Source organism: Cherax quadricarinatus, chromosome 2, assembly GCF_038502225.1.
Source record: "Cherax quadricarinatus isolate ZL_2023a chromosome 2, ASM3850222v1, whole genome shotgun sequence".
In the NCBI taxonomy this organism is placed as follows: domain Eukaryota; kingdom Metazoa; phylum Arthropoda; class Malacostraca; order Decapoda; family Parastacidae; genus Cherax; species Cherax quadricarinatus.
Window position 1 is genome coordinate 67,157,666 of NC_091293.1, and position 22,484 is coordinate 67,180,149.

At 41.0% G+C, this 22,484-nt stretch overlaps 1 long non-coding RNA gene across 1 annotated transcript in view; it reads left to right on the top strand.

Annotated features, from left to right (window-relative positions):
• Nucleotides 1-22,257, top strand: part of LOC138853347 (uncharacterized) — a 326,886-nt gene extending 304,629 nt beyond the window's left edge. Inside the window, exon 3 of the long non-coding RNA XR_011392552.1 lies at nt 21,788-22,257. This is a non-coding gene — a long non-coding RNA (uncharacterized lncRNA). The remainder of the gene's footprint in view (nt 1-21,787) is intronic.
• Nucleotides 22,258-22,484: the final 227 nt, after the last annotated feature.

Genomic DNA, 22,484 nt, shown 5'->3' on the forward strand with positions numbered 1-22,484 from the left:
AAAATTAAAAGTAATGAATATTTTTGTTCGAGGAGCTGATGTCAATGCGTTAAAGTTATTTTTTTTTTCATTAATGTATTGGATGGGATATATTGTGTATTGTTTTGTTGTCCATAATGTATAGTGTGTTGGACTGTACAAAATACTATGTATTGTATATTAATGTATAGGAGTTTATAGAACTTGAAAGAGTGCATGAATGCTGTAAAATTGGATAAATACTTATAGAAATGTATATGATGCGTAGAAATCTAAAGTATTTGTAAATGTAAGTTGATTACAGGAGTTCGTTGTATGAAGGATGTGGTGTATGGCAGTACTGACGGTGTGGGTGACGGTTGAATGGACATTGTGAGTGATGACTGTACGGAAATTTAATGTATTTATGAAAGGTTATTGGACATTCGTCAGTACACTTTAATTAGCTAACGTTTTGGGGACTGGGTTTGATGCTTGTGACTTTTAAGAGATATTTCCCCGTTTTAATACGCTAAGCCAAGGATGTCACTGTTTATTTAACACATATTAACTGAGAGTGATCTCCTATCAGGGTGATCGGTGTTCATTTGAATGTTTAAAACAACAACTTCTTACAATTTGTTTAACTATTTTCGGCTTTCTTGATACTTGTTAAGCCAGAAGATAGCTTAAAAGAATCTTGAGATACACAGCAGAAGACATCCCAGAATGAAAGTGTTTTCTTTGAGAAAGTTGTGAAACTCTCAACATTACTATAGAAGATTGGCAGTCCTTTCAAAGAAGAGTCAGTCGACCTCCGCTTGTTAGACTCCGAGATTATCGTGACCTTCATCATTGTTGAAATGTTTGAAACACGTTTCAAGACGAGTCAAGACCATTCCAAGTCATCCATGGAAGCGCGGTACGTAAGAACAGGAGCAAATTGTCAGCATTCTAAAGAAATGGTACTGGAAGAATACTGCCACTTATTCTCTTAGTTCTTCTAACATAATAACCCTCAGCCACTGCCTTCCTTACAATGATAAATTCCACAAATAACATTTCATGATCAGGCCAGAGTAATTTTCCTTTCCAAATATTTCTGGATCAAATAAAACAGAACTGACGTTATGACTGATGTGTACAAACAGGTGCTTTAAATATCAGGAAAGTGAGATAACAGGAACCAACGAAGACACAGCAAACTGGAGAAACTTTCTGAAACTGAGAAGACACCTAAAAAGATTGTTTATCTATTTTCTTGTAGACAGAATAAGTGAAGTACGCACAAGTATAGTCGTCGTTACAAAGAGAGAAGACACCAATAACAACCAGTTTATCTTCCTAAGAAGTATGACTCTTGCAACGCATGAAGAGGTAAACACAATTATTTTTATACATACCAGACATACAGCAATGAAATGCCAGTGGCTCATGATCAAAGCGAACAACACTGATGTTGTAATCGCTGTAGCATCTGTTCTGCCACCCCCATGGCAGCTTAGCCATGAGATAATATAAATTGCATTTGGTGAAATAGCACATCTTGGACTTGATTCCATTGCATGAGGAAATTTTTAAAACAGCCAGAGATTAGAGCCCCATTTTTCCTAATAATTTAGAGCGTGCGTCCTTTGAGTTATAATTAAAATCCATATGTGTGTTAAGGTGTCTAGTGTCAGTGGGACACTATTAACATTCACCAAACTCGTTAACGACCATAGACTATTTTTTAAACAAAATTAGATACTCCAGCTCTTTGCGGTTACCCTGCTGCTGATGATGAGATGAATATCCCGAAATTTGTTTTGACCATCCATCTGTTACTAGTGTTAATGATTCGAGGTTGGATCTCTGTGGCCGAGAGCAGAGGTCATACGAGCCGATCCCGCTGTCAAGGACTGCCCTCATGGAACATACCTCTAGTGTGGAAAAAGACACGTACAGCTCAGGACACTAGAGGAAACGCTTCGACACTAGTGGCTTCTTCAGTACTAGTAGCGAAACGTTTCCTTTAACAAATACGTGTCTTTTTCCACATTTTGCCGGCATCACCATACCATTAATTCATGCCTCTGGTGTCAGGCGACTGTCACTCATCCAAACAAGCGAAATCTGATAGTTGGCAGTTTCCATACTGCATACAGTATTCTTATTTCAGTTTATCGTTATTTTATTCCTCTTCCGGCAAATTCCGTCCAATTGGGAACAGAATAAGCAAGATGTTACTTGGCCGGCATGTTGGACTACCCTGCACCAAGTGTGGCTTCAAGAATGTGCAGCCAGGGGAGTAAACACCGTCACTGTGGTCTTATATTAAGAGAAACAAATGTGCTTCCCGGGACAAATTTAATTATTCAAATCAAACAGAAACATAAACATTCACTTAAACATCCTTCATATCACTGATTTTTATACGATAAATCACTTTCATTGAGAAAGTGACTAGTCATGAATGTACAGCAATCTGGGAACATCTTAAAAATATAAGAAAAAAATAATTTGGATTACATCTGTTCATTTGTCAAATTTTTATACTACAACTGTAAAATAAAAACAAATACGAATTTAGTGACCAAACTAAAGAAAACATCTGGACGTTTTGAATTTTCAAGTGACTGGATCCTAGAAATGGTTCAGTGTTAATACACTTAGAAAAAATTTTAATTCCTATATATCCATTTTATAATTATTTTCTGTTATCTGATATCCTTGGTCTCCGCAGAGAGCAGAATGAACACCGGGAAATGACTCGGTCCCCGAGGCGACGCCATGCACATAATACTGTGAATGTTTCATTTGCTTGTCGAGGATTACTTTACTTTTAACCGTGACAAAATTAAAATCGGTGGCAGTCGTGAGGTGTCCGTCAGGGTTATATGTTTCTGCTGATTGTATGTTTTGATGTGTTTAAAAAAATACCTATGAAGTGTGCTGAGATACTGGGTTGGTAGATGTGTATACTGGGATAGTTGTTAAGTATACTGGGTTTGTAGATGTGTATACTGGGATAGTTGTTAAGTATACTGGGTTTGTAGATGTGTATACTGGGATAGTTGTTAAGTATTCTGGGATTGTAGATGTGTATACTGGGATAGTTGTTAAGTATACTGGGTTTGTAGATGTGTATACTGGGATAGTTGTTAAGTATACTGGGTTTGTAGATGTATATACTGGGATAATTAAGTATACTGGGTTTGTAGACGTGTATACTGGGATAGTTGTTAAGTATTCTGGGATTGTAGATGTGTATACTGGGATAGTTGTTAAGTATACTGGGTTTGTAGATGTGTATACTGGGATAGCTGTTAAGTATACTGGGTTTGTAGATGTGTATACTGGGATAGCTGTTAAGTATACTGGATTTGTAGATGTGTATACTGGGATAGTTGTTAAGTATACTGGGTTTGTAAATGTGTATACTGGGATAGTTGTTAAGTATACTGGGTTTGTAGATGTGTATACTGGGATAGTTGTTAAGTATTCTGGGATTGTAGATGTGTATACTGGGATAGTTGTTAAGTATACTGGGTTTGTATATGTGTATACTGGGATAGCTGTTAAGTATACTGGGTTGGTAGATGTGTATACTGGGATAGCTGTTAAGTATACTGGGTTTGTAGATGTGTATACTGGGATAGTTGTTAAGTATACTGGGTTTGTAAATGTGTATACTGGGATAGTTGTTAAGTATACTGGGTTTGTAGATGTGTATACTGGGATAGTTGTTAAGTATTCTGGGATTGTAGATGTGTATACTGGGATAGTTGTTAAGTATACTGGGTTTGTAGATGTGTATACTGGGATAGTTGTTAAGTATACTGGGTTTGTAGATGTATATACTGGGATAGTTAAGTATACTGGGTTTGTAGACGTGTATACTGGGATAGTTGTTAAGTGTACTGGGGTTGTAGACGTGTATACTGGGATAGTTGTTAAGTATACTGGGTTTGTAGATGTGTATACTGGGATAGTTAAGTATAATGGGTTTGTAGATGTGTTTACTGGGATAGTTAAGTATACTGGGTTTGTAGACATGTATACTGGGATAGTTGTTAAGTATACTGGGTTTGTAGATGTGTATACTGGGATAGTTGTTAAGTATACTGGGGTTGTAGATGTGTACTTGGAGAGTTGTCACTTATACTGAGTTTGTTAGGTGTTCTAGAATGGTTGTGAGGTGTACTGAGACGGTTGTTAGGTATACTGGGATAGTTGTCAAGTGTACTTGGATAGTTGTAAGATGTACTGGCATACTTGTGAGATATACTAGGAAAGTTCTAAGGTGTACGTAGATGACTGTTAAGTATACTAGGATAGTTGTGAGGTGTATACTGGGATAATTGTGAGTTATACTGGGATAGTTGTGAGGTAAACCGGGATAATTGTGAGGCATACCGGGATAGATGTGAAGTACCCTGGAATAGTTGTTGTGTGGTATACTTTGATAGTTGTGAGGTATACTGGGATAGATGTGAGGTATACTGGGAGAGATGTGAGTTATACTGGAATAGTTGTGAGACATACTGGGATAGATGTGATATGTGTTCTGATGGCTATGAGGTATAATGGAAGAGATGCGAGATATACTGGGATAGTTGTGAGGTATACTGGGATAGTTGTGAAGTATACTGGGATAGTTGTGAGTTATACTGGGATAGTTGTGAGGTATATTGGAATAGTTGAGAGACATTCTGGGATAGCTGTGATATGTACTCTGATGTTTGTAAGGAATAATGGAAAATTGTGAGATATCCTGGGATAGTTTTGAGGTATGCTAGAATAGTTGTGACGTATACTGGGATAATTGTGAGGAGTATTGGGAATGTTGTGAGGTGTACCGAGATAACTGTTCAAGTATTCTAAGGTAGTTGTGAGTTGTCAAAGGAAGATTCTTCTCCACCTACATGGAGAAGAATCCTTCCTCCGTAAGCCATTGCGTGTCGTACAAGGCGATTAAAATACCTTGAGGAAGAGGCTAATAACCCCTTCTCCTATGTTAATTATTAAATTGGAGAAAAATAAGTTGTTTGGATGTTTGCATGGGCTTTGTGAATGTTATGAGTGAAAGAAGCTTGATGTTCCAGCCCTAAGCGAAACAAAGCTAAATGGTGTGGGAGAATTTCAGTGGAGAGAAGTAAATATGATTAGGTCAGGTGTATCTAAGATAATCAGAACTGAGGAATGTATAGCTTTAATATTAAATGATCATTCATATAAAGAGAAAGGGGAATATACCTGTATACATTCAAGGATCATGTGGATTAAAATAAAAGTGGGTTGCCAAAAGTGGACTATACTAAGTGTTTATGCATCTAGGGAAGAGAGCAGTGTGGAAGGGAGAGAGATTTTGGTAAATGTTAAGCGAGTTTTGCATGAAAGTGGGCAAGAGGGATGAAAAAGTATATATGAATTATAAAAGAATTAGCCTGTTGGGTGTACCGGGTAAAGTGTATTCTAGAGATATTGAAAGAATTAAGGATAAGACAGAAGAACAACGAAGTTTAATGAAGGGTAGGGGATGTGTAGACCACGTACTTACATTGAAGCATATAAATGAACAAAACTTAAATAAATGTAAGAAACATTTCCTTTCATTTATGGATTTGGAATAGGCAGTGTGGCAGATGCTGCAAGTGTATGGAATAGGTGGTAGGTTACTGAAAGCAATTAAGAGTTTTTACGAGGATAGTGAGGCTCAGGTTGGGGTATGTATGAGAGAAGGAGATTATTTTCCAGTAAAAGTAGTGAATATTAGGGTGTTGGAGAGATATGAGGGATTAAAAGTTAAAGAATCTAAAGCAAAGTGGGTGATGTCACAGCTGCAGTTTTTTGCCGATGACACAGTGCTTTTGGGAGATTCTGAAGAGAAGTTGCAAAGGTCTACAGATGGTTTTAGAAGGGAAGGAAATTAAAAGAGAGCTTAGGAATTTGCAAGGCGAAGAGAGTAACAAAAAATCTAGGTAATTAAAAACTGAATAGCAAATTGAAAGGAGGAAGTGTGGAGGGAGTAAATGTGTTTAAATTTTAGGGAGTGGACATGATGACGGCAAGGTCTACGAAAGTTGACGAGGGGAGAAAGTAGGTGGACACAGAAGCATGTGTAGAGATAGAAATTTATCCATTGAGGCAAATAGGCAAATGTTCCAGCGTATACTCAAGTGGTACTTTCTTATATGAGTGTGAAACGTGGGTTTTTAACTTTTCAACAAGGAGGAGGAGGAGGCAGTGGAGATGTTATGTTTGAGGGCAATGTGTGGTGTGAATATTATGCCGAAAATTAGTAGCTTGGAGAATAGGTGGTGTGGGGTTACCAAAAGTATTATCAGAGGGAGGAGGAAGGATTTTTGAGGTGGTCTGAATGACTAGAAAGGCATATAAATCTGGACTGGAGGGAAGAAGGGGTAGGGATCACTCTAGAAAAAGGATGGAGGGGGTAAAAGAGGTTTTGTGTCTAAGGGACTTGGACACCCATCAGACTTGTGTGTACTTATTAGATAGAAGTGGAGCAAGTTTTTTTTTTTTGTCGTAATTTGACATGCTGTTGGAGTGTAAGCAAGGTAACATTTATGAAGGGGTTCAGAGAAACCGGTTAGTCGGACTTAAGTCCTGGAAGTGGGAAGTATGTAGAGTGCTGTTACTCTGAAGGAGCGGTGGGGATGCCGCAGTTTGGAGAATCATTTGAACTGTGATGTCAGTAGGTTTATGGCAAGAAAAAGACTGAATAAATGGTGAGAGACGACCTTTGCTTAAAACAAAATTAGTGTCGGACTTGACAGATCTAGAAGAAAGATTACCCCCGAAAAAATCACTTGTATTATTATTATTATTATTATTATTATTATTATTATTATTTGCATTATTATAATTTAAAGTAAAACAAAACAAGTGCAACTAATCTGTCAATGTGGCAACGTTTCGCTCTCCAGGAGCTTTATCAAGCCGTTATAAACAATGCATGGACACAGAGGGTATATATAGGCTTAGAGTGAGGTGCAATACTACTGGTAGTAGTAGTAGTAGTAGTGATATAAGTTGTAGTAGTAGTAGTAATACAAATTACATCACTACTACTACTACTACCACTAGTATTGCACCTCACTCTGAGCCTATATATACCCTCTGTGTCCATGTATTGTTTACAACAGCTTGATAAAGTTCCTAGAGAGCGAAAAGTTGCTACAATAAAATGTCACATTAGTTGCACTTGTGTCCTTTTACTTTACATATTGTCGGTAATTCTACCAGCATTTATACATTATTATCATTATTGTTGTTGTTGTTGTTGTTGTTATTATTATTATTATTATTATTATTATTTTATTAACACATCGGCCGATTCCCACCAAGGCAGGGTGGCCCGAAAAAGAAAAACTTTCGTCATCATTCACTCCATCACTGTCTTGCCAGTGGGATGCTTTACATTACAGTTATAAAACTGCAACATTAACACCCCTCCTTCAGAGTGCAGACACTGTACTTCCCATCTCCAGGACTCAAGTCCGGCCTGCCGGTTTCCCTGAATCCCTTCATAGATGTTACTTTGCTCACACTCCAACAGCACATCAAGTATTAAAAACAATTTGTCTCCATTCACTCCTATCAAATACGCTCACGCATGCTTGCTAAAAGTCCAAGCACCTCGCACACAAAACCTCCATTAACCCCTCGCTCCAACCCTTCCTAGGCCGACCCTTACCCCGCCCTCCCTCCACTACAGATTTATACACTCTCGAAGTCTTTCTGTTTTGTTTCATTCTCTCTACATGTCCGAACCACCTAAACAATCCCTCCTCAGCCCTCTGGATAATAGTTTTCGTAATCCCACACCTTCTCCTAATTTCCAAACTGCATTATAATCACACCACCACATTGCCCTCAGACATGACATCTCCACTGCCTCCAACCTCCACCTCGTTGCAATATTCATGACCCATGCTTCACACCCATATAAGAGTGTTGGTACAACTATACTCTCATACATTCCCCTCTTTGCTTCCAAGGACAAAGTTCTTTGTCTCCACAGACTCCTAAGTGCACTACTCACCCTTTTCCCCTCATCAATTATATGATTCGCCTCATCCTTCAAAGACCTATCTGGTGACACGTCCACTCCTAAATATCTAAAAACATTCACCTCCTCCATACTCTCTCCCTCCAATCTGGCATCCAATCTTTCGTCACCTAATCTTTTTGTTATCCACATCACCTTACTCTTTCCTATATTCACTTTTAATTTTCTTCTTTTACATACTCTTCCAAATTCATCGACCAACCTCTGCAACTTCTCTTCAGAATCTCCCAAAAGAACAGTGTCATCAGCAAAGAGCAACTCTTGCCAACACCTGAGCATTCACTTCTCTTACAACCCCATCTATAAATATAATGAACAACCACGGTGACATCACACATCCTTGTCTTGGGCCTACTTTCACTGGGAAATAATCTCCTTCTCTCCTACATACTCTAACCTGAGCCTCACTATCCTCATAAAAACTCTTCACTGCTTTCAGTAACCTACTTCTTATACCATACACCTGCAACATCTGCCAAATTGCCCTCTATCCACCTTGTCATATGCCTTTTCCAAATCCATAAATGCCACAAAAACCTCTATAGCCTTATCTAAATACTGTTCACCTATGTTTCACTGTAAACACTTGGTCTACACACCCCCTACCCCTCCTGAAGCCTCCTTGTTCATCTGCTATCCCGCTCTCCGTCTTACTCTTAATTCTTTCAATAATAACTCTACTATACACTTTACCAAGTATACTCAACAGACTTGTTCCCCTATAATTTTTGCACTTTCTTTTAGCCCCTTTGCCTTTATACAGAGGAACTATGCATGCTCTCTGCCAATCCCTAGGTATGTTACCCTCTTCAATACATTTATTAAATAATAGCACCAACCACTCCAAAACTATATCCCCACTTGCTTTTAACATTTCTATCTTTATCCCATCAATCCCAGCTGCCTTTCCCCCTTTCATTCTACCCACTGCCTCACAAACTTTCCCCACACTCACAACTGGCTCTTCCTCACTCCTACAAGATGTTATTCCTCCTTGCCGTATGCATGAAATCACAGCTTCCCTATCTTCATCAGCATTTAACAATTCTTCAAAATATTCCCTCCATCTTCCCGATACCTCTAACTCTTCATTTAATAACTCTCCTCTCCCATTTTTAACTATCAAATCCATTTGTTCCCCAGGGTTCATCAACTTATTAATCTCACTCCAAAACTTTTTTCTTATTTTCAAAAAAATGTGTTGATAACATCACACACTCTATTTTTCTCTCTTTTTTCATTGCTTCACCACTCTCTTAACCTCTCATTTTCTCTCCATATACTCTTCCCTCCTTGCATCACTTCTACTTTGTAAAAACCGCTCATATGCTAACTTTTTCTCTCTTGGTACTCTCTTTACATCATCATTCCACTTATCGCTCTTCTTCACTCCCGCACCCACTTTCCTGTAACCACAAACTTCTGCTGAACACTCTAACACTACATTCTTAAACCTACCCCATACACCTTCGACCCCATTGCCTATATTCTCACTAGTTCATCTATCCTACAATAGTTGTTTATATCTTACCGTATCTGACTCCTCATTTAGTTTATACATCTTCACCTCTCTCTTACTTTCTGCTTCTATTTTCCTTGTATCCCATCTACCTTTTACTCTCAGTGTAGCTACAACTAGAAAGTGATCTGATATATCTGTGGCTCCTCTATAAACATGTACATCCTGAAGTCTACTCAACAGTCTTTTATCTACTGTCATTTCGCCCTACATCATATCTTGTATACTTATTTATCCTCTTTCTCTTAAAATACATATTACCTATAACTAAACCCCTTTCTATACAAAGTTCAATCAAAGGCTCCCATTATCATTTACACCTGGCACCCCAAACTTACCTACCACACCCTCTCTAAAAGTTTCTCCTACTTTAGAACTTATTATTATTATTATTATTATTATTATTATTATTATTATTATTATTATTACTATTTGCATTATTATTATTAATATTATTATATTCATCCTCATTATCATCATCAAGGACATCATCATCATCCTCATTGTCAGCATCATGCTATAGCAGACTTGAAAAACTGCGGAGAGGTGATAGAGAGGAAGACGCCGCATCAGCGATGTGTCAATACCAACAGAACAAAAACATGCAGGTAAAATATAAAAACATTGAAAACACTGGAATTGCCTTGGTTGGCCAGCTATTAAGGAAGGAAAAACATGATAACTACATATGAGATCATAAGGGGAAGCGAGAAAACAGATAATAACAAAACTATCACCCAATGTTATGGGATGGTCAGAGCGTTGTAGGTGGCACAGCAGCATCCTCACTGCCATCCACTAAGACTTCTCCCTCAAAGGCTAGAGTTTTCGTCCTATGCTCTCCAAGGAGGCAATTATCAGCAGTGTTCTGGCTGGCAGGATGTTGTTGGTCCGTTTTGTGTTTTAAATATGAGATTAAATTAAAACTATGAGTTTTGTAATGCATTTCGCTGTCGGTGCATGGTCTAGCATCAGCCTAATGTTGGGGGATGAAACTGCCATTTCAAAAACTTCCTCTCTGCTAGAGTGACTGGACAACGTATTTTTTTATGTATTTAAAGTTTTCATAAGCATTTAAGTAAACATTGTGTGCATTTTCCCTTGTAAATACTTAATGTTTTATATTATGGTCATGCAAACAGTGAATACTATTATTTATTATATACAGTACTGAGTTAGTAAGATAAATGTAAATCAACGTATTTATGTAAATAATGTACGAGACGAAATTGTTTTGTTTACCGAGAGATTCTGGGAGGACCATGATGCAACGGTTCGTTCAATCTCTCTCTCTCTCTCTCTCTCTCTCTCTCTCTCTCTCTCTCTCTCTCTCTCTCTCTCTCTCTCTCTCTCTCTCTCTCTCTCTCTCTCTCTCTCTCTCTCTCTCTTTTACACAGGGTTTGACAAGGTTAAGGATCCCTAGTTTTATTGACAAGCTATTTACAGGTTAAGGATTCCCAACTTTATTGACAAGCTAAGAGCTCTTACCTACATCAGCTCATTTGAAAGCATTTTTATTGTTATGAGACATACAAGTAGGGAACAGGATGAAGTTGGAGCCATCTGTGGGCCAGCATTTTCATTTGATCAACTGACTTTATCTCGTTGACATCATTATGCTGTACGAATGTGTTCCATACTCGAGTCATCCTGGGTATGTATGATCTCAGATGGAGTGATGTTCTGGAGAAGGGTACAGCCAGAGTGAAGTTGCTACTTTCTGCCCGTTTTGTGGCATAAAAGCTTGTTTCACGCTGTCCTCGAAGTGGATCCAAGTGTGGTACTTTGACAATATTGGCCTTGTACATAACAGTAAGGCCACCCACATCCCTCCTGTGTTGAAGGCTCTGCTGAAATGACAGATCTATCCAGGATGGGTCCAGGCGAGAGATGAGACGTCTTGCTCTGTTCTCTACTCTGTCAGGCAGTCGCAGATGAGAGGGTGGGGGGCAGGCAAACCAAGAAAGTGGAGCATACTCAAGGTGTGAGCGTACTTGTGCCTCGTACAGAATCTTGCAACCCCTACTGTCAAGCAGATGCCAGATACGGCGAAGTGCTGTAAGCTTCCTGACTGCCTTGTTTGCAAGATTTACAACATGGTTCTTCATGGTTAGTTTGGAGTCAAATTTCACCCCAAGGATATCAACTTCTTCTCCAGGTGCCAACACCCTCCCATTCATTCTTACTACTGCACCAGCATTACCATCATGGTGCCTAGAGACGATCATTATTTGCGTTTTCTCAGGTGCAAATGTTACTTGCCATCTATTTCCCCAAGCTGATATAGCTCTTAGCTGGTGATTGATGTAGCTTAGAGCAGCTGGCGTTTCTTCTCTTGGATAAGTGAATGTCAGTGTACAGTCGTCTGCATATGCATGGGATTCTGGGATGAGATGAAGAAGGTCGTTGAAGTAGACATTCCATAACAATGGTCCCAGCACGCTTCTTTGTGGAACACTTGCCCCAATAGGATGTCTTGCTGATTCCGTTCCATTGAGAACTGCACTTAGAGATCTACCATGAAAGTAATCACTGAGGAGACATAGTGTAGAGCCTGCAATTCCCAGTGCTTGAAGTTTTGCTAAGAGGCCCTGGTGCCACACCCAGTCGAAAGCGCCAGCAATGTCCAGTGCCACCACACAGCTGACTTTGGGTTCATCCAGTGACTGGTGCCACTTAGTGGAGAGGTTTAACAACAGATCCGCAGCAGAGTAACCTTTCCTGAAGCCATATTGACGATCACAAAGTAGTGAGTGGTAGTCAAAAAACTCTGTCATTTGTCTTGAGATTATTGTCTCAAGGATCTTACCAGTGATTGACAGGAGTGACACTGGTCTGTAGTTGCTGATTTCTGCTCTGCTCTTCTTTTTGTGAACAGGGGCTACATTTGCATCTTTCCATAGAGAGGGCCATTTACACTGAACTAGGCAGTGCTGAAAGATGCGAGTTAGAGGTGCTGCTAGCTGGTCTGCACATCTTCTCAGCAATCTTGGGCTCAACTTGTCTGGGCCCACAGCCTTTTCTTGGTCAAGCGATTTAAGAAGGAAATGCACCTCCTCCTGCCTTATTGTCACCACTGACAGTTTTGACACAGTTCTTGCAGCTAGCCAAAGAAGGTCCCTTGCTGGATCAGGAACTTGCATTTTGGTAGCAAAGTGTTCAGCAAAGAGGTCCGCCTTCTCATGACCACTAGTAGAGGTGGTCCCATCCTGTCGATTTAGAGGTGGAATGAGTTCATCAGGCAGATAACCTTGTCTGGCCTTCTCTCTCTCTCTCCCTCTCTCTCTCTCTCTCTCTCTCTCTCTCTCTCTCTCTCTCTCTCTCTCTCTCTCTCTCTCTCTCTCTCTCTCTCAGGAGGAGTCATCTGAGTGGTAATATCTGCACACCTCTGGTAAGATGGTGACGAAGGGAGTGATAGTGAAGTCTGGGTCAGACTTCCTCGGTTAGAGTCCACCGGTGTGTTTAAAAAATAGCTTTCTACCCTGATAACAATAAATACATAATCAGGTTCAACCCTCTCCCTCCCCCTCCCCCACCCATCCCCCTCCCATCCCCCTCCCATCCCCCTCCTCGCAAACACAGCACCAGTATGGAACCCACACCTAGTCAAGCACGTCAAGAAATTAGAGAAAGTTTGCAACAAAACTAGTTCCGGAGCTACCGGGCATATCCTACCTTGAGAGGTTAAGGAAAATCGACCTTATGACACTGGAAGACAGGAGACATAGGGAGGACATGATAACGATATACAAAATACCGAGAAGAATTGACAAGGTGGACAGGGGCGGAATGTTTCAGAGATGGGACACAGCAACAAGGGATCACAACTGGAAGTTGAAAGCTCAGATGAGTCACAGGAATGTTAGGAAGTGTTTCTTCGGCCATAGAGTTGTCAGGAAGTGAATAATCTGGAGGGTGATGTAGTGGAGGCAGGATCCATACATAGAAGAGATACGATGAAGCTCATGGAGCAGGGGAAGAGTGGACCTAGTGGCGACCAGTGGAGCGGCGGGGCCAGGAGCTGTGATTGGACCCCTACAACCACAAATAGATAAGAACAAATAGGTAAATTGGTAAGAACACACGCACACACACGCACGCACGCACGCAAACACCCTGTTCGCAGACGACGTGAAACTAATGAGGAGAATACAAGCGGACGAGGATCAGGAAAGACTGCAAAGGGATCTAGAGGGGCTACAAGATTGGTCCGACAAATGACTCCTGGAGTTTAACCCCACCGAGTGCAAAGTTATGAAGCTTGGAGAAGGGCATAGAAGACCCCAGACGGACTACAGGTTCTGGGGTGAAAGGCTGCAAACCTCACACAAGGAAAAGGATCTTGGGATGAGTATCTTACCGAATGCATCTCCTGAGGCGCACATCAACCAAATAACTGCTGCAGCATATGGGCGCCTGGCAACCCTGAGAATAACATTTCGACATCTAAGTAAGCATTCATTCACGACACTGTATACTGTAAGTCAGACCCATATTGGAGTATGTAGCACCAGTATGGAACCCACACCTGGTCATGCACATCAGGAAATTAAAGAAAGTGCAAAAGTTTGCAGCAAAACTAGTCGCGGAACTAAGAGGTATGTCCTATGGGGAGATATTAGGGGAACTAAACCTGATGACACAGGAGGATATGAGGGCTAGGAGGGACATGATAACGACGTATAAAATACTGAGAGGAATTGGCAAGGTGAATAGGGACAGAATGTTTCAGAGATGGGACACAGCAACAAGGAGTCATAGCTGGAAGTTGAAAACTCAGATGAGTCACAAGGATGTTAGGAAGTATTTTATTCAGTCACAGAGTTGCCAGGAAGTGAAACAATCCGGAGAGTGATGTAGTGGAGGCAGGATCCAGGCATAGATTTAAGAAGAGGTATGATAAAGCTCATGGAGCAGGAAGAGAGTGGACCTAGTAGCGATCAGCGAAGAGGCGGAGCCAGGAGCTGTGGCTTGACCCCTGCAACCACAACTAGGTGAGTACACATACACACACAAGATGCATCATGACAGATAGTACCTAAAGTCATTACTCAGACACCTGGCCTCTTTCAAGGTACATAATGCCAGGCAGTGCCACAGGTGACTACTGACACACCTGGACTGCTTCAAGGTACATAATGACAGGTAGGTCCACAGGTGCCTACTCACACACGTGGCCTACTTCAGTGTACATAATACTAGACAAGTAGTGTCACTGGTGACTACTGACACACCTGGCCTACTTCAAGTTAATGTTAGCCTGGCATGTCCAACAACCACTGCCAGTAAGCCAGAGATAAGAGGCTTGTCTCTGAGTGTTCAGAGTGGAAGCTCAATAAGGAAGGACGAGAGATAAGAGAAGCAAACTTGAACGTCAGCCGTGAAGGTGGAGTAGGGGAGGGTGGATGTGGGGTGGGGAAGGGGAGAGCATGGTAGTGTATTTAAGGGAATGGGTAGGGTTTGGGGTGGGTGGTGGTTGGGTAGGGGACATGGTGTGGGAGGGGAGAGGGATGGTTCCACAGTGAGCAGCTATAAAATATTATCTGGAATCAATTTGCTTATCACTTTGTTACAGGTGATCCTTGGCTAGTCAGTTAATAGCCTCACTATCTCGTGCTCACTCTGCAGCGCAGGTGTTGTTGGACTGGTGATGGGGATTAGTGTTGTTTATATCTGGAATTAAATTATTATTATTATTATTATTATTATTAATTATTATTTTTATTGTTATTATTGTTGTCTATTATTATTATTATTATTAATTATTATTTTTGTTATTGTCTATTATTATTATTATTATTATTAATTATTATTTTTATTGTTATTATTGTTGTCTATTATTATTATTATTATTATTAATTATTGTTATTGATATTAATAATAATAATAATAATAATATTATTATTATTATTATTATTAGGTATCCACAAACGGGTACATTAATTAAGTGGTTTCCTGAATTAATTTCTCCTTTCTTGTTCTTTTTTTTCCTTCTTCCAACTTTTTCGTTTTTATTTCATATATTGCATAAGCGTGCAACATCCGATCGACTTTAGATTTCCAGAAGTGGCGTATGATAAGCCAGACGAGATTCATAAACTGTTGGCAATATGCGAGTGTCCCATGTATTACCCCGTCCAAGATTAGTGACATGGGTATGGGTTCAAAAAAAAAAAAAAAAAAGAGTGCCCTTCAGAGAGTGTTGTTGCACGTTGACTATTTTTACGTGTAAAATAGTGAATAAAATATTCCCATTAAATAGTATTAAGTAAATTTGGGTTTTCCTCTTCCGAATGGCTTCAATATTTTAGGGCTGATGCATCTTACAGACAGGATAATAACCACTAAGGTTAGTTTGTGCGAACGCAAATTTAGTTAAAAAAAAAAAGCCAGGCATCACTGGAATATCTGCTACAACCATAGAACGCCTCTTCTAATAGGCTTCAAATTTTCAGGCCTGGTGTGATCGCCAGAAACCAAGATGGTTTGCATTTTTATCGGGCTGTACAAGTCCCACTTTACAGGTTTTATTAAATTCATGGTTTTGCTGATTTTCACTTAACTAATGAATGCTTCGTCTGATTGGCTTCAAAATATTATTGCTGATGCATTCCATAAGAAGTCTGACACCCTATAAATCTCGACTGTGAAGGTACAAATTCGAAATTTCACTGACTTTGTTTAAAAAAAATTGAATCGTTGGATTCAGAACAATTAGTTGTGAGTTCGTCTTCTGAAACGTTGTCAATGCTTCTCATGGTTTACTGCTTTTTCAAATAATATAAAATATATTATAATAAACATCTCCATAAAGGCTACTATCATATTGGCTTATATGAAAATTCCAAAGTTGGTCGCCATTAAAAGAACGTTTGTCTTTCAGTTTAAGATAGATTATTATGAGGAAGCAGAGTCTACAAAAATGGGGCAGAATCTGAGTGGAATCATCACAAGTGGAATCTCACAAGGATCAGTTATTGGCGTATTGTTGTTCATAGTTTACATTTATGACATTGACGAGGGAATAATTAGTTAGGTTAGGTAGTGATGGTAGGATGGTGGTGGTGATGGTAGTGATGGTGGTGATGGTAGTGATGGTAGTGATGGTGGTGATGGTAACGATGGTGGTGATGGTGAGTAATCGTGGTGATGGCGATGACCAATGGTAGTGATGATGATGATGGGTAGTGATGGTTGATGTAGTGGGATTCTGGTGATAGTGGTGATGGTGATGATGGTGAGTAATGGTGGTGATGGTTGATGTAGTGGGACTCTGGTGATAGTGGTGATGGTAGGGATGGTAGTGATGATGATGATGAAGGTGAGTAATGGTCGTGATGGTTGATGTAGTAGAATTCTTGTGATGGTGACGATGGTAGTGATGTTGGTGATGGTAGTAATGGTAGTGATGGTGGTGATAGTGGTGATGGTGGTGATGGTAGTGGTGGTGGTGATTGTAGTGATGGTGTTGGTGGCGATGATAGGGTGGTGATGGAAGTGATGTTAGAGATGGTGCGATGGTAGTGATGGTAGTAATGGTGGTGATGGTGACGATAGCGGTGATGGTAGTGATGGAAGTGATGGTAGTGATGGGGTGGAGGAAGTGATGGTGGTGATGGGGTGGAGGAAGTGATGGTGGTGATGGTGTGGAGGAAGTGATGGTGGTGATGGCAGTGATGGAAGTGATGGTGGTTATAGTAGTGATGGAAGTGATGGTGGTGATGAGGTTGAGGAAGTGATGGTGGTGATGGTAGTGATGGTGATTATGGTAGTGATGAAAGTGATGGTGGTGATGGTAGTGATGGTAGTGATGGTGGTGATGGTAGTGATGGAAGTGATGGTGGTTATGGTAGTGATGGAAGTGTTGATAGTGATGGAAGTGATGGTGGTGATGGGGTGGAGGAAGTGATGGTAGTGATGGGGTGGAGGAAGTGATGGTGGTGATGGTATTGATGGTGATGATGGTAGTGATGGTAGTGATGGTACTGATGGAAGTGATGGAAGTGATGGTAGTGATGGAAGCGATGGTGGTTATGGTAGTGATGGAAGTGATGGTGGTGATGGTATTGATGGTGGTGATGGTAATGATGGTGGTGATGGTAGTGATGGAAGTAATGGTGGTGATGGTAGTGATGGAAGTGATGGTGGTGATGGTAGTGATGGTGATGGTAGTGATGGTGGTGATGGTAGTGATGGAAGTGATGGTAGTGATGGTGGTGATGGTAGTGATGGTGGTGATGGTAGTGATGGTAGTGATGGAAGTGATGGTGGTGATGGTAGTGATGGTAGTGATGGTGGTGATGGAAGTGATGGTAGTGATAGAAGCGATGGTGGTTATGGTAGTGATGGTGGTGATGGAAGTGATGGAAGTGATGGTAGTGATAGAAGCGATGGTGGTTATGGTAGTGATGGTGATGGAAGTGATGGTAGTGATAGAAGCGATGGTGGTTATGGTAGTGATGGAAGTGATGGTGGTGATGGTATTGATGGTGGTGATGGTAGTGATGGTGGTGATGGTAGTGATGGAAGTGATGGTGATGATGGTAATGATGGTAGTGATGGAAGTGATGTGGTGATGGTAGTGATGGTGGTGATGGTAGTGATGGTGGTGATGGTAGTGATGGAAGTGATGGTAGTGATGGTGGTGATGGTAGTGATGGTAGTGATGGTGGTGATTGTAGTGATGGTGTTGGTGGCGATGATAGTTAGGGTGGTGATGGTAGTGATGTTAGAGATGGTGTGATGGTAGTGATGGTAGTAATGGTGGTGATGGTGACGATAGCGGTGATGGTAGTGATGGAAGTGATGGTAGTGATGGTGGTGATGGTGATGATAATGATGGAAGTGAGGGTGGTGATGGTAGTGATGGTGGTGATGGTAGTGATGGTGTTGATGGCAGTGATGGAAGTGATGGTGGTTATAGTAGTGATGGAAGTGATGGTGGTGATGACAGTGATGATAGTGATGGTGGTGATGGTAGTGATGGTGATTATGGTAGTGATGAAAGTGATGGTGGTGATGGTAGTGATGGTAGTGATGGTGGTGATGGTAGTGATGGTAGTGATGGAAGTGATGGTGGTTATGGTAGTGATGGAAGTGATGATAGTGATGGAAGTGATGGTGGTGATGGTAGTGATGGAAGTGATGGTAGTGATGGAAGTGATGGTGGTGATGGTATTGATGGTGATGATGGTAGTGATGGTAGTGATGGTGATGGTACTGATGGAAGTGATGGAAGTGATGGTAGTGATGGAAGCGATGGTGGTTATGGTAGTGATGGAAGTGATGGTGGTGATGGTATTGATGGTGGTGATGGTAGTGATGGTGGTGATGGAAGTGATGGAAGTGATGGTAGTGATAGAAGCGATGGTGGTTATGGTAGTGATGGAAGTGATGGTGGTGATGGTATTGATGGTGGTGATGGTAGTGATGGTGGTGATGGTAGTGATGGAAGTGATGTTGATGATGGTAATGATGGTAGTGATGGAAGTGATGGTGGTGATGGTAGTGATGGTGGTGATGGTAGTGATGGAAGTGATGGTAGTGATGGAAGTGATGGTGGTGATGGTAGTGATGGTGGTGATGGAAGTGATGGAAGTGATGGTAGTGATAGAAGCGATGGTGGTTATGGTAGTGATGGAAGTGATGGTGGTGATGGTATTGATGGTGGTGATGGTAGTGATGGTGGTGATGGTAGTGATGGAAGTAATGGTGGTGATGGTAGTGATGGTAGTGATGGAAGTGATGGTGGTGATGGTAGTGATGGTGGTGATGGTAGTGATGGTGGTGATGGTAGTGATGGAAGTGATGGTAGTGATGGTGGTGATGGTAGTGATGGTAGTGATGGTAGTGATGGTGGTGATGGTAGTTATGGAAGTGATGGAAGTGATGGTGGTGATGGTAGTGATGGTGGTGATGGTAGTGATGGTAGTGATGGTGATGATGGTAGTGATGGAAGTGATGGTGGTGATGGTAGTGATGGTGGTGATGGTGGTGATGGTATTGATGGTGGTGATGGTGAATAATGTTAAGGCTGCCAAACACGTGGCTGAACCTGTTACACTAACAGGTGTTCTATTGAAGTGTCGAATAAATTATTTCAATGACTCAAATCTCCAACCTCCTCTCTTCTCCCTAGACTTTATGAGACACCTAAAACACCCGCCCTCCTCCGACTCCACCCTCCCTCTTCCTCCAGGACCCAGCTGTAAGTCCTCAGCTCTTCTTGTTTGATTTCCTTCTTAGCCTCAACTCCCAAACTCCAGGATCGACCTTCCCAGTATCAACTCCACCAAACTCCTTGAGGATCGACTTTCCTAGTATCAACTCCACCAAACTCCTTGAGGATCGACCTTCCTAGTATCAACTCCACCAAACTCCTTGAGGATCGACCTTCCTAGTATCAACTCCACCAAACTCCTTGAGGATCGACCTTCCTAGTATCAACTCCACCAAACTCCTCGAGGATCGACCTTCCTGGTATCAACTCCACCAAACTCCTTAAGGATCAACCTTCCACTTCTTCAACTAAGCCCCAAGATGAGGCGATGCTGCACTTTCTCCAACATCATTCCCCAAGCTCCTAGGGTGGGAGGTGATATGCTTTTCATCCTCCATCTCATCTTCCAAGTTCACCCTAGGTTGATGGGGACGCAGTCTATCCCCCAGGACATTCTTCAAGCTCATTCTCCAAACTCCATCGTTTTAACTTTCTCTTTGTAGCATGAGGGGGAAGCGAGAAATTACCCGCACACCTTGAATGGCATACACATCGAAAAGGTGTACGGGTAAAAAATACATTTTCAGCAATACACACACATTAGTTAATTAATATTGTTCCATACATAAGGAAAACAATTATTCTTAACCTGGATCATTAAGATAACTTCATTAACTGTTATGATCGATGATATAAGAATTATGAACCCTCTAGCACTCAAATATTTAATGATGATTTTGTTGCCACCATTCAGAACTTGCTCACAGATTAAAAAATACAAAAATTAGACGTTAATCTTTCATCGTAATTGTTAACAAATATCATCATGAATACTTTCATCATCCACAACTAAACTTAATAAGTGTAACTAGAAGGACTGGGAAAGCATATTGTTAATGTAGAATGCCAAAATTACTCAGAACCTTCCAAGCTGCACTAACAAATGCAAGGAACAGAAAATAAGAACTTAGGCAAAATGAAAAGATACAATTTAAGATATAATTCTGGTGCGTCTGTGGCTAGAATTGGGAATAATATTAGTAGAGAAGTAAATGATAAAAATTAGACACAAGTGCGACACCTGGGTATCTTTAATTGTAGACGTTTCGCCAACCAGTGGCTTTATCAATACAGATTCTAGGACATAACTTGAAGACAGTAGAACTATGTACAGAAGATGAGGTAATCAGTCCCTCAGCCTCGGAGTTGGTGTGTAGAGCACCGTAGTTGAAGAGATTCTGGAGCACAAGCAAGGAAGCTGGCGCTGAGGGACTGATTGCCTCTTCTTCTGTATATAGTTCTACTGTCTTCAAGTTATGTCATTGAATCTGTATTGATTAAAGCCAGTGGATGGCGAAACGTCTACAATTAAAGATACCCAGGTGTCGCACATGTTTCTAATTTTCATCTTGTCGGTATTGTATGCCATTCATTTACAACAGAGAAGTAAATAATGAAATTGAATGCTGTTGGAATGCAGTTAGAAGCCTGAGTAGATCTATCACTCACTATGATAATATGAACGCAAATAAGTACGTTTATGGAGCAACTTGCAATGTGAAAAACTAACTCGAGTTGTAGAAGCCAGGCTTAGGCTTGGTCATAAGTACTTCTGGCAGTTTGACTGAGCACAGATGATGATCAAACTAGTGGCAGAGTATGTGGTCAGTCCTATGGTCACTTTCTTGAAGACTGTGTACTTTAGTGTCCATTTATTGAAGAATATATAGAGAATATAATAACCTATTTGATATGTCAAGGTATTAAATTAATGAAAATAAGACACCAGACGTATTAAACAAATATCCAAAATTTCCTTGCAGCAGATAATATAAATCTAGATGTATTCCTTTTAATCTTCCTTCGGGTCTAGTTCCTAGGCTTCATGTGTACCCTTGTGTTACCTTCAACACAACTGTTGTTGGGTTCACGATGAACCAGCCGCTGCTGCGGTAAAATCTTAAATCCTGCTTCAGTCCATTAACTTACACCTTGTTTCTCATTTTTATATCAACAGGATCCTTCACCAGTTGAAGCCTGAGGACATAGTGTGATAAAGTGGGACCACCGTCCACCACCACCCAGTTCACGCCACCACAGCCCACTCCACGCCACCACCATTCCCTCCTCGTCCACCACCACCACCCAATCCACGCCACCATCACTCACTCCACTCCCACCACCATCCAATCCACTACCACCCACTACACACGCTCACCACCACCCACTCCACGCCCACCATCACCCTTTCCACACCCACTCCACGATCATAATCACCCACTCCACACTCACTATCACCCACTCCTCATCCACCACCACCCAATCCACTCTCACCACCCCTTCTCAACACCCTCTCCACTCTCACTGGTCATCCCCAGCAAGGGCCACTCCACTCACGATCGACCCCCTGGGTGATGGATGATGTTACTGGCTGAGGGAAGAGCATGACAACGATATGGTGAGTGATTAATGACTTCCAGCCCATTGTTTATCGAAACACATCAGAGATTCCATGATTCTGAACGTGTTGTGTTATGTTTTACTGTGTTACCTGCTATCAACGTAATGGCAGCCGCTGTGGGGGAAACAACTACCTATGCAGCAGTGTTTCTCGTATCAGAATGCATCAATTGTCTTATGTTATCTTTCATCGAAAAAATAGACAAGAGACGTTAAATTTAGAAGCGGATTCATTGTGGTTTGATTAGAAATAA